This window comes from Bos indicus, chromosome 28 (genome assembly GCF_029378745.1).
Source record: "Bos indicus isolate NIAB-ARS_2022 breed Sahiwal x Tharparkar chromosome 28, NIAB-ARS_B.indTharparkar_mat_pri_1.0, whole genome shotgun sequence".
Taxonomy (NCBI): domain Eukaryota; kingdom Metazoa; phylum Chordata; class Mammalia; order Artiodactyla; family Bovidae; genus Bos; species Bos indicus.
Genome location: NC_091787.1, coordinates 11,942,714 through 11,955,674, shown reverse-complemented (window position 1 = coordinate 11,955,674; position 12,961 = coordinate 11,942,714).

The window sequence follows — 12,961 nt, the reverse complement described above, 5'->3', positions numbered from 1 at the left end:
CCCATCACTTTAAGAATTTTCCACAGTTGGTTGTAATTCACACGGTGAAAGGCTTTAGCATAGTCAATGAGGCAGAAGTAGATGTTTTTCTGGAACTCCCTTGCTTTCTCCAGCGAAAGTTGGCATTTGATTTCTGGTTCCTCTGCTTTTTCTAAACCTAACTTGTATATCTGAAAGTTCTCAGTTCATGTACTGCTGAAGCCTAGCTTGAAGGACTTTGAGCATAACCTTGCTAGCATGTGAAATGAGTACAATGATATGATAGTTTGAACATTCTTTGGCATTGCCTTTCTTTGGGATTGGAATAAAAACTGACTTTTTCCAGTCCTGTGGCCATGGCTGAGTTTTCCAAATTTGCTGACATATTGAGTGCAGCACTTTAATAGCATCATCTTTAAGACTTGAAATAGCTCAGCTGGAATTCTACCACAGCCACTAGCTTTGTTTGTAGAAATGTTTCCTAAGGCCCACTTGACTTTATACTCCAGGAAGTCTGACTTTAGGTGAGTAACCACAGCTTCATAGTCATTTGAGTCATTAAGACTTTTCTTGTATAGTTCTTCTGTGTATTCTTGCCACCTCTTCTTAATCTCTTCTGCTACTGTTAGGTTGTTATCATTTCTATTCTTTATTGTGCCAATCCTTGCATGAAATGTTCTCTTGATATCTCTAATTTTCTTAAAAAGATCTCTAGTCTTTCTCATTCTATTGTGTTCCTCTACTTCTTTTCATTGCTCATTTAAGAAGGCCTTCTTATCTCTCCTTGCTATTCTTTGTAACTTCATTCATTTGGTATATCTTCCCCCTCTTCCCTTGTCTTTTGCTTGTCTTCTTTCCTCAGCTATTTGTAGGGACTCATCAGACAAACACTTTGATTTCTTGCATTTCTTTTTCTTTGGGATGGTTTTGGTCACTGCCTCCTGTAGAATGTTATAAACCTCAGTTCATAGTTATTCAGAAACTCTGTCTATCAGATGTAATGCCTTGAATCTGTCATCTCCTATGTATAATCATAAGGGATTTGATTTAAGTCATACCTGAATGGCTCTGTGGTTTTTCTTACCTCTTTCAATTTAAGACTAAATTTTACAATAAGAGGTTTATGATCTGAGCCATAGTAGCTCCAAGTCTTTTTTTTTTTTTTTTTTTTTTTTCTGACTGTACAGTGCTTCTCCCTCCTTGGCTGCAAAAAACAGAATCGATCTGATTTCAGTATTGACCATCTGGTGACGTCCATGTGTACAGTCGTCTCTTGGAGTTGTTGGAAAAAGGTGTTTGCTATGATCAGCATGTTCTCTTGACAGAACTCTATTAGCCTTTGCTCTGCTTCATTTTTCACTTCAAGGCTAAACTTGCATGTTATTCTGGGCATCTTTAGACTTCTTAGTTTTGCATTCAAATCCTCTATGATGAAAAGAATAGGGGTGTTTTGTTTTTGGTGTTAGTTCTAGATGGCGTAGTAGGTCTTCATGGAACCAGCCAATTTCAGCTTCTTTGGCATTAGTGGATGGGGCATAGACTTGGATTACTGTGATGCTGCTTGGTTTGCCTTGGAAATGAACCAAGGTCATTCTGTCATTTTGATGTTACACCCAAGTACTGCATGTAATGTGGATTTTTATATGTGGATTTTTTTCAATAATTTTCACTTTACAGATCAAAGTTCAGGGGAATGGCAATGTTCACATAAAGATCACAAAATTGGGATTAAAAAATCTGATGTTTGAGTTCTGATTATATCCAAACTGCTTCAGTTTCCTTCCTTTGGGTAAGTCATTTATCAGTTCTTCTGTTTTTGAGGTAGAGATAACAACATGTGGATTTTCTTCTGCACCAGATTGTGCCCCTAACACTACACGGTTCAAGAGGCAACTGTAATTGCTATTATTCTTTATGCGTATAAAGTTTGACTTCTGGAAATTACTTGTGTTTACTTTTCCAGTTAAAAAAACTGTAAAAGAAAAAAGTTTATATGAAAAAGAAGCCATGGAAATTAAAAATAAAATTACACCTTTTTTTTGTATTGGGCATTTTGTTTTTGCTTCAGATGAGACAACGTTCCATGGAGCTATGATTAAAACTAGCAGATTCCAAAGACCTTGAGTGTGTTGTTGAGTGGTCTTCTTAAGCTTTAGTAATGTACATATCTCTTTAAAAAAATAGATGAGGAGGGGTGGGATGGGAGGGTAGGAAAGAGGTTCAAGAGGAGGGGATACACATATAGCTCATTCATATTGCTGTACAGTAGAAACTAGTACAACATTATAAATTGATTATACTCCAATTACTATTGAAAAATAAAATGGAAAATTTGCAATATCTAGGTACAATAAAGTGAGATAAAACAAAAATAGATTGGGAAAGTAGATACATTTTATCATTAAAAATAGTCATTTCTTTAATTTAATGCACATGCTTTCTATTTACAATGTGTTCTTCCAAAATAAAATTTACTGCATAGTTTGTTGTATATTAATCACTATTGTCTGAGGTAATAGTACAGGTAATGAGCTCCTAGGATGTATTTTGAGGGACCTCATGAAGAAAAATTGGGGAGCATGCCTTAGAGGATAGTTACAAGAAATTAACTCACCAATATAAAATCAGTGCACAAAAGTACTATGATGGTCAATCATTTGCTCTTTTTGGTAATACATGGGAAAGCATTTTAAATGTCTTACCATGGAGATTATACACAATGCACATACCTACATATATTGTTGTTGCTGTTGTTGTTGTTTAGTCACCAAGTTGTGACTTAGTATTGTTAGTTGTCTGACTTAGTTGTATAACTCTCTGTGATCCCACGGACTGTAGCCTGCCAGGCTCCTCTGTCCATGAGTTTTCCCAGGCAAGAATACCAGAGTGGGTTTCCCAATTCCTTCTCCAACGGATATTCCTGACTTGGGGATCAAACCTGTGTCTCCTACATTAGCAGGCAGATTTTTTATCACTGAGCCACCCAGGATGCCCATACCTATTAAAACATGTATACTTGTATATTATAGGATATAGATATAAATATTTTAACATTTATATAAAATTTTACTTACATGTTTATTTATTAACATTTATATGTAAACATTAATATGTTAATATCTATCTTTATAGTATGTATATAGATATATGATGATCAATAGAGAGATAAAATCATGTGGCCATAAGCCATGGTTTTCTTTTTGCCACTAGGAGTCTAGCAATTCTTCATTTAGAACTCGATTTTAACTGGAGAAAGTTTACTTTTTAAATTTTGGAAATCAACAAGGAAATTCTAGAATAGTAGGCACTAAAAAGTCAACAACTTCAAGAAAACCATTCCAAACTGCTTGATATGTGCGATTTCTCCTTAGAATCCTATTTCCTCAGGCTATTCTAAGAAATTGCATTACATCCTTTAACCGATGGCATTAACTTAGGAAGGAAAATTAATGCTGATTTTTACCGATTAAGTCAAACTAAATTACCTCAGTTCCTGCTGTATCTTAGCAGTTTATGTTTGGATGACTAAGTTTTCCATCTGGTTGTCTAAATATTCCACTTCAGAATACAACTTTGTAAAAAATAATTTCAGAAAACAAAGTCTGAAACATTACATAAATAGTTCATTTTTCATTGTCCTTGAAGAGTTGAATGTGATTCACTCTTAGAAAAGTTCTCAGATGGCTACAATCACTGGGCAGTGGATGAGTTGAAGCATTTCAAGGTTTCTGGTTTGTTTTCACTGTGGCCTCCTGACAGCTTTAACACAATCATTTTTAGCTTTCTGTTGAATCACTTCCCCTGTCATCTGACCCTTGAGTCTTTAAGAACAAAATCCTCAGTAAGTTCTGCAAACTGCATTTAGGTCAGAAATTGGAATTTAACTCTAAAAAATATTTACTTTTTTTTTTTTTTTTAAGGTTGAGCTTATATAGGAAGTTTTACCGAAGAGTTTAGCAGAGTAGTAACTCTTGTTTTAGCTCTGTGAGCTCTAAATTTTAGCTTCTGACAGTACTTCTCCTACAAGGATTTATATTTTGAAGTGAGGAAGTCTAAATGACATAAAACAAAAATTATATGATAGCAAACATAATTTTAAAACCTGACCAGGCAATAATCATTTTATTCCTCACTTTCTACTGACTCAAAATGGCCAGATACTACTGGCTGCTACTTATTCAGCAAGTTAAAGCATTAGACTGATGAAGCTAAGGTTAAAGTTCTTATGGGACCTGGTTATTTTTCTACTTTGCTATAGTCTCCAATATCAGCTGCCTACTGAAAAAATGGAAAATTTAGTCATAAGGGACAGAGTGTTGGTGTATTTGCTCAAATATATTCTCTTCTCATCTATAAAAACATAATTTTCTGTGACTTATGAAAACTGGGAGCACCATTAATGAAAAGTATTATATTATAGTGGAAGGGGTCATTATTTCAGAGTCTAAAGACATTTGTGTTAGCATTAATCCTATCTCAAAACTAGCTGGGTTATCTAGAATAAATAAAAAATTGAGCCAGTGTTTAACCGTCTGAAAAATGGTGTATTAGTGATGGTTATTCAGAGAGGCAGAAAAAATAGGGATTTATATGTATCCATGCTTCCCTTGTTGCTCAGCTGGTAAAAAATCTTCCTGCATTGCAGGAGACCTAGGTTCAATCCCTGGGTTGGGAAGATCCCCTGGAGAAGAGAAAGGCTACCCACTCCAATATTCTGGCTGGGAAAATTCCATGGACTGTATAGAGCTGCAAAGAGTCAGACATGACGTGACTTTCGCTTCACTTCCATTTCAAGAATTGGAATTTCAAGAGATAATTGATAATTATCATAATGCAGGATAAATTATTTTGTATGTAAAACTTTATGAAAAGATATTTACCTTTATTAAGATATGAAAGTACTTTATAAAATTTTTTATGACAGAGTCTGTCTGAGGCATGATGTCAATGTAACAATCCAGGGATGTGATCAGTTCTGCCAATTTGGTAAAATAGTTTATGTGGGTGAATGAATTATGCCAGATATAATTATATATATTCTTCTCTGTGAACTAAATATAGATTCTTAATTTTAATTGACATTTTGATAGATGCATAGGAGAAAAGGGTGATATGTTTAAAAAGTTTTGAATTGCTTATATCTTTATATTTAATTGGCCATAATTGCCTTATCCATACACATTATAATGAAATATCATGTTTTTCCATTCATTTAGAATATATCATTAATTTTACTTCATGGTTATAGAAAATGTATTTATCCAGGTAATCTTTGCATAAAGAAGTAAGAAAGAATTTATTAAAATATTTAAAACATAATTAAAGAGGGAAATCCAAATTAATTTTTCTATCTTATATAGAAATTTATGTGGAGTTGGTATGAATCCTATTAAAACTGAACTTAGGGACATATGAAATAGTTTTTAAAATAGAAAAGTATAATGGAAGAAAATGGCATATAAGAAGTAAAGAGTAGAATCAACAAAAAAGAAACTTGGGTCAATGATGTGGGGAATGACACTAAGAAAATTACATACAAAAGAGAAGAAAGTGAGAAAGATATGGAAGTTGTTATGAAGAAGATGTTAATGAATAATAAAAGTTAACATATAGAGAAAACATTTCCTTGTAACATAAGGAAGATCAATTGTGAAATTAACAATATAAAAACCTTCCTAAATTATAAGATGGAAGGAGTTCATCACATAAAATTAGTTATTAGCAGGTAGCATATAGCTTATAATTTAATAGTCACTAAAGTAATGTCAGACAAAGAAAGACAAACATTGTGTGCCATCACTTACATGTTGAGTCTAAAAGATAAAATAAATATAACAAAAGAGAAACAGACTCACAGATACATAGAACAAACTAGTGGTGACCAGTGGAAAAGGGAATTGGAGAGTGGAAGGTAGTGGTAGGGGATTAAGAGATTCAACCTACTTTGTACAAGATAAATAAGCAGCTGGCATATATTGCACAGCACAGGAAATATGGTCAATATTTTATAACAACTTTAAAGGGAGTATAATCTATAATAAGACATTGAATCATTGTGTTGCACACCTGAAACTATTATAATATTGTAAATCAACTACACTTCAATGAAAAATAAAATAATTACTAAAGTACTTAATGTTAAGAATGAATAGAATTATTGAGGTAAAGAGAAACATTTGTTAAATGCAGAGCTCAGAAACAGTAAAATATTGTAAGACTTCATAAACGTAAATATCAGTGCATGCGTGCTCAGTTGTGTTCGACTCTTTGCGACCCCATGGACTGTAGCCTGCCAGGCTCCTCTGTTTGTAGGATTCTCTAGGCAAGAACACTGGAGTAGTTTGTCTTTTCCTTCTCCAGGGGATCTTCTGGACCCAGGGATCAAACCCATATCTCATGTGTCTCCTGCATTGGCAGGTGGATTCTTTACCACTGCACCACCTAGTCTATCTTAAATCAAATGAATATGACTAGGACAGACTTATAATCTAGAAATAATATGTATGCAAAAATTATCCCAGTAGAAATTAGAGTGCTTCTGGGAAGATGGGGCTACTGAAGGTAGGGGCTCAATTATCCTCAAAATAAATCTAAAACTTTAAGATAATCCCAGTTAAATTCTCCATCTAATTTTGATAGATATTTAAAAATACAGCTTAAATTTATGTGACTAAATATGAAAGACAGGAAATTTCTGAAATTTTAGCTTAAATAAAGGTGGATAAGCTCTATCAATCGTTTAAAGTAGAAGTAATTAATCAGCATCATAACAGGCAAACAAATCAATAGATAAAGTCAAGAAGCAGATTCAAGCATATATAAATTTTAATATACAGCAGTCATTTTAAATAACAAGAAATTGATATTTCTGTCAATATACTTAACTAACATTGTTTAGCTAGGCTATTTTGGAAATATACATCACCAGCAACACCAAAACAATCTACAGATAGATTGAAAATTTATATGTAAAACATGAATGCATAAAAGCAGAAATCTGTATATGTAAATTTTAAAATATAGTGATAAAAGGTCTTTCTGAGCATAGGAATGACAAAAATATTTAGTAATCCTGAATAAATAAAAACATTAAATTTATAAAGTCCCATAAATCAAACTGAAGACAGTTAAAGTGCTGGTAAAAAGCATATGTTGTACATAAAATCTAATAACTTCAATAAATCAAGAGGCAGTTCAAATCTGTAAGGAAAGACCAAGTGCATGATAGGAAAATAGGCAATTATATAAATATGCCACAAAAGAAGAAAATGAAATACCCAATATACATAAAAAGATATATCCATAAAAGTGGACTGCAATGAATCTTATTTGGGGAATGAGGTACTATTTTCAACTTTCATGTTAATATAAATTGAAAATAATCATAATACATAGAATTGGAATTGTATATACATGAATGAGCAAAATATAATTTATTAATGGTGTTGTTCTTGGGATTGACATTTCATGTTGCTTCTTTCTCTTTTTGGCTTACTTTATTTTCCCATGCTCCTCAGGTTTTGGAACACTTAACAAAAATTAAACATGTAAATTCAAATTTTCTATGTAAAAAAGTTGTAAAATAGTCAATATTAGTGAACAAGCTATCCAAGAAGACATCAAATGAATATTTGCCATTTGTGATCGTGTTTCCTCATAGTCAACAAAAGAGTCCAAAATGCAGTAAGTACTTGGGTGCAGTCTTAGAAATGACAATGATCTCTGTTCGTTTCCAAGGCAAACCATTCAATATTACATCAACCCAAGTTTATGCCCCAACCACTAATGCTGAAGAAGCTGAGTTGAACGGTTCTGTGAAGACCTACAAGAACTTCTAGAACTCACACCAAAAAAAGATGTCCTTTTCATCATAGGGGACTGGAATGCAAAAGCGGGATGTCAAGAGATAGCTGGAATAACAGGCAAGTCTGGCCTTGGAGTACAAAATGAAGCAGGGCAAAGGTTAACAAAGTTTTGCCAAGAGAACACATTGATCATAGCAAACACTCTCTTCCAACAACACAAGAGATGACTCTACACATGAACATCTCCAGATGGTCAATACCGAAATCAGATTGATTATCATCTTTGCAGCCAGAGATGGAGAAGGTCTATATAGCCAGCAAAACAAAACAGGGACCTGACTGTGACTCAGATCATGAACTTCTTATTGAACAATTCAGACTTAAATTGAAGGAAGTAGGGAAAATCACTAGACCATTCAGGTATGACCTAAATCAAATCCCTTATGATTATACAGTGCAAGTGACAAACAGATTCTAGGGATTAGATCTCATAGACAGTGAAGAACTATGTGAAGAACTATGAAAAGAGGTCCATGACATTGTAAAGGAGGCAGTGATCAAGACCATCCCCAAGAAAAACAAATGGAAAAAGAAAAAATGATTGTCTGATAAGGCCTTCCAAATAACTGAGAAAAGAAGAGAAGTAAAGGCAAAGGAAAAAAGGAAAGATATACCCATCTGAATTCAGAGTCCTAAAGAATAGCAAGGAAAGATAAGAAAAACGTCCTCAGGGATCAGTACAAAGAAATAGAGGGAAAAAATAGAATGGGAAACTAGAAATCTCTTCAAGAAAATTAGAGATAGCAAGGGAACATTTCATGCCAAGATGGGCACAGCAAAGGACAGAAATGGTATGGACCTAACAGAAGTAGAAGATATTAAGAAAAAGTGGCAACAATACACAAAAGAACTATACAAAAAAGAACGTAATTACCCAGATAGCTATGATCGTGTGCTCACTCACCTAGAGCAAGAAATCCTGGAGATTGAAGTCAAGTGGCTTTGTCACTTGAAATATTACTATGAACAAAGTTAATGGAGGTGATGGAATTCCAGCTGAGCTATTTCAAATCCTAAAAGATGATGCTGTGAAAGTGTTGCACTCAATTGCCAGAAAATTTGGAAAACTCAGCAGTTTCCACAGAACTGGAAAAGGTCAGTTTTCATTCCAATCCCAAAGAAAAGCGATACCAAAGAATGTTCAAGCTACCACACAATTGCACTCATCTCAGATGCTACCAAAGTAATGCTCAAAATTCTCCAAGCCAGGGTTCAACAATACCTGAATTGAGCATTTCAAGGTGTTCAAGCTGGTTTTACAAGAGGCAGAGGAACCAGAGATCAAATTGCCAACATCTGTTGGATCATAGAAAAAGAAAGAAAGTTCTAGAAAAACATCTATTTCTGCTTTATTGACTATGCCAAAGCCTTTGACTGCGTGGATCACAATAAACTATGGAAAATTCTTAAACTGATGGGAATACCAGACCACCTTACTGGGTTCCTGAGAAATACCTGCCACCTTACCTGCAGGTCAAGAAGCAACAGTTAGAACTGGACTTGGAACAATGGACTGGTTCAAAATTGGGAAAGGAATGTGTCAAGGCTGTGTATTGTCACCCTGTTTATTTAACTTATATGCAGAGTACATCATGAGAAATGCCAGGCTGGTTGAAGCACAAGCTGGAATCAAGATTTCTGGAAGATATGCAGATGACACCACTGTTATAGAAGAAATCAAAGAACTAAAGAGCCTCTTGATGAAAGCGAAAGAGGAAAGTGAAAAAGTTGGCTTAAAATTCAACATTCAGAAAATTAAGATCATGGCATCTGGTCCCATCAGTTCAGTTCAGTTCAGTCACTCAGTTGTGTCCGACTCTTTGTGACCCCATGAACCGCAGCACACCAGGCCTCCCTATCCATCTCCAACTCCTGGAGTCCACCCAAAACAATGTCCATTGACTCGGTGATGCCAACCAACCATCTCATCCTCTGTTGTCCCCTTCTTCTCTGCCCTCAATCTTTCCCAGCATCAAGGTCTTTTCAATGAGTCAGCTCTTTGCATCAGGTGGCCAAAGTATTGGAGTTTCAGTTTCAACATCAACCTCCCAATGAACACCCAGGACTGATCTCCTTTAGGATGGACTGGTTGGATTTCCTTGCAGTCCAAGGGACTCGCAAGAGTCTTCTCCAACACCTCAGTTCAATAACATCAATTCTTCAGCACTCAGCTTTCTTAATAGTCCAACTTTCACATCCATACATGACCACTGGAAAAACCATAGCCTTGATTAGACAGTCCTTTGTTGGCAAAATAATGTCTCTGCTTTTGAATATGTTGTCTAGGCTGGTCATAACTTTCCTTGCAAGGAGTAAGTGTCTTTTAATTTCATGGCTGCAATCACCATCTGCAGTGATTTTGGAGCCCCCAAAAATAAAGTCTGACACTGTTTCCCTATCTATTTCCCATGAAGTGATGGGACCAGATGCCATGGTCTTCGATTTCTGAATGTTGAGCTTTAAGCCAACTTTTGCACTCTCCTCTTTCACTTTCATCAAGAGGCTCTTTAGTTCTTCTTCACTTTCTGCCATAAGGGTGGTGTCATCTGCATATCTGAGGTTATTGTTATTTCTCCCGGCAATCTTGATTCCAGCTTGTGTTTCTTCCAGCCCAGCGTTTCTCATGATGTACTCTGCATGTAAGTTAAATAAGCAGGGTGACAATATACAGCCTTGACGTACTCCTTTACCTATTTGGAACCAGTCTGTTGTTCCATGTCCAGTTCTAACTGTTGTTTCCTGACCTGCATATAGGTTTCTCAAGAGGCAGGTCAGGTAGTCTGGTATTCCCATCTCTTTCAGAATTTTCCACAGTTTATTGTGATCCACACAGTCAAAGGCTTTGGCATAGTCAATAAAGCAGAAATAGATGTTTTTCTGGAACTTTCTCTTTTTCGTTGATCCAGCAGATGTTGGCAATTTGATCTCTGGTTCCTCTCACTTCATGGCCAATAGATGGGAAAACAATGCAAACAGGGACACACTTTATTTTCTTCGGCTCCAAAATCACTGCAGATTGTGACTGCAGTTATGAAATTAAGAGACTTTCTCCTTGGAAGAAAAGCTCTGACCAACCTAGACAGCATATTAAAAAGCAGGGACATTACTTTGCCAATAAAAGTCTGTCTAGTCAAAGCTATTGTTTTCCCAGTAGTCATGTATGGATGTGAGAGTTGCATCATAAAGAAAGCTGAGCACTGAAGAATTGATGCTTTTGAAATGTGATATTGGAGAAGACTCTCGAGAATCCCTTGGGCTGCAAGGTGATCCAACCAGTCCATCCTAAAGGAAATCAGTTCTGAATATTCATTGGAAGAACTAATGCTGAAGCTGAAGCTCCAATACTTTGGCCACCTGACTTATTGGAAAAGACCCTGATGCTGGGAAAGATTGAAGGCAGGAGGAGAAGGGGATGACAGAGGATGAGATGGTCGGATGACATCACTGACTTGATGGACATGAGTTTTAGCAAGCTCCAGGAGTCGGCGATGGACAGGGAAGCCTGGTGTGCTACAGTCCATGGGGTTGCAAAGAGTTGGACACCACTGAGCAACTGAACTGCTTGTATTTCGTGCCCTTTCCTGGTGCTGCTGGGGAGTATGCTGATTATACTCTTTATAGTATTTTAAAACAATTTATATAATTTCAGTTTGATCTTTCTTAAGTAAAAATGTTGCATTCACACCTAGAAATTGTTTGAAATATTTGGAAACTACTACCAACTAGTTACCAGTGGATATTGTCCCACTTAAGCATAAGTTAGTGGTAGCTTGATGTGAAATGTCTGATACACATTTCAGATACAAACCTCGAATTAAACTTTAATAGCCAGAATCACCCCAGTCAAGTTGATTTCACTGATTTATAGCCTGGGTGATTCTGAAACTCTCACAATGACATGTTAAGTGGCAGAGTTGCTTGTAGGTTAAAACATGACAATGGGAGGACTAAGTGTAGCACATCAAGGCCATGCTTCTCTATCTGCTATGTCAGGGCAAAATTTTATTCAGAAGGATAGAGAAATGATAAGAACAAGATTTTTCCTGTTTCTACTTTATGATTTTCACTGGTTGTTTTCACCATTCCCTTTAAACAAGGATATAAATTTATCACATTTATATCTTTAATTACTTTGAGACTGAACATTGCAAAAATCCATAAAATTTTAACATCAGTTCTCTATGTTTAAATGCAACCTAGTAGTTTAATGGCATAGCTTATATAAAAGAGGAATCAAGAAGATTATTTCCTGCAGAGATTTTCTTTAAGTCTTGGTTTTATTAGTAGAATTTATCTCTAAAAGAGATTTCTCTGTACAATCCCATACCTTCTCTTCAAACCCCACAAGTTTCTCTGAAGAATTTGAATCAGCTTTCAATGATTTGGGCACCTTCTACAGAATCATAGGATCTTTGGATGCCCATCTCTTCACATGTTTTGAGCTACTTCCTTGTTTTGGCCATTTCAATATTAACTTGCATTTCTCAGAAGTGAGGCTTTGTATTGACACACGAAGTGAGTCTCAGTAAGAAAATATTTCAGTCTTTTTCAGTATATCTTGCTTGATCAATATTTGTAATATTAGTATTTAAATTTTGTTATTTAAATTATCTTTGGATTAATATTGAAATTTTTCCTTTCAACATTAAAAGTCTACAAATCTAACTATTTAATTGGAGATGTTAATAAAAATGATGATTTAAATACATCTTTCTTAAAAAAAAAAAAGTCACACAACAATTGGAATAATCCACTGAATCTATCTACCAACTGTCCCTAACCCTAAAAGTTGCAGTGAGAATTTCTGTTCCATTCTGCTATCACAAGTTATTTGGTAAGAAAAATTGCCCCTTGTAGGTGTCCATACCTTAATTTTTGGAAGCTTTAGATTGTTCAATTACAGTACAAAAAGGGAGTCACAAACATAATTATTGGATTTTAAAATAGATAGATTATCTTGGATTATCCAGATGGACCAAATCGAATAACATGATCTCTTAAAAGCAGAGAACTTTCCCCAGCTGGAGACAAGAGAAATGCTCACAATGAAGGGAAGTCAAAAGTTTCAAAATATGAACAGGAATTAACCCATCCTTTCTAGATGGGACAATGCTTAG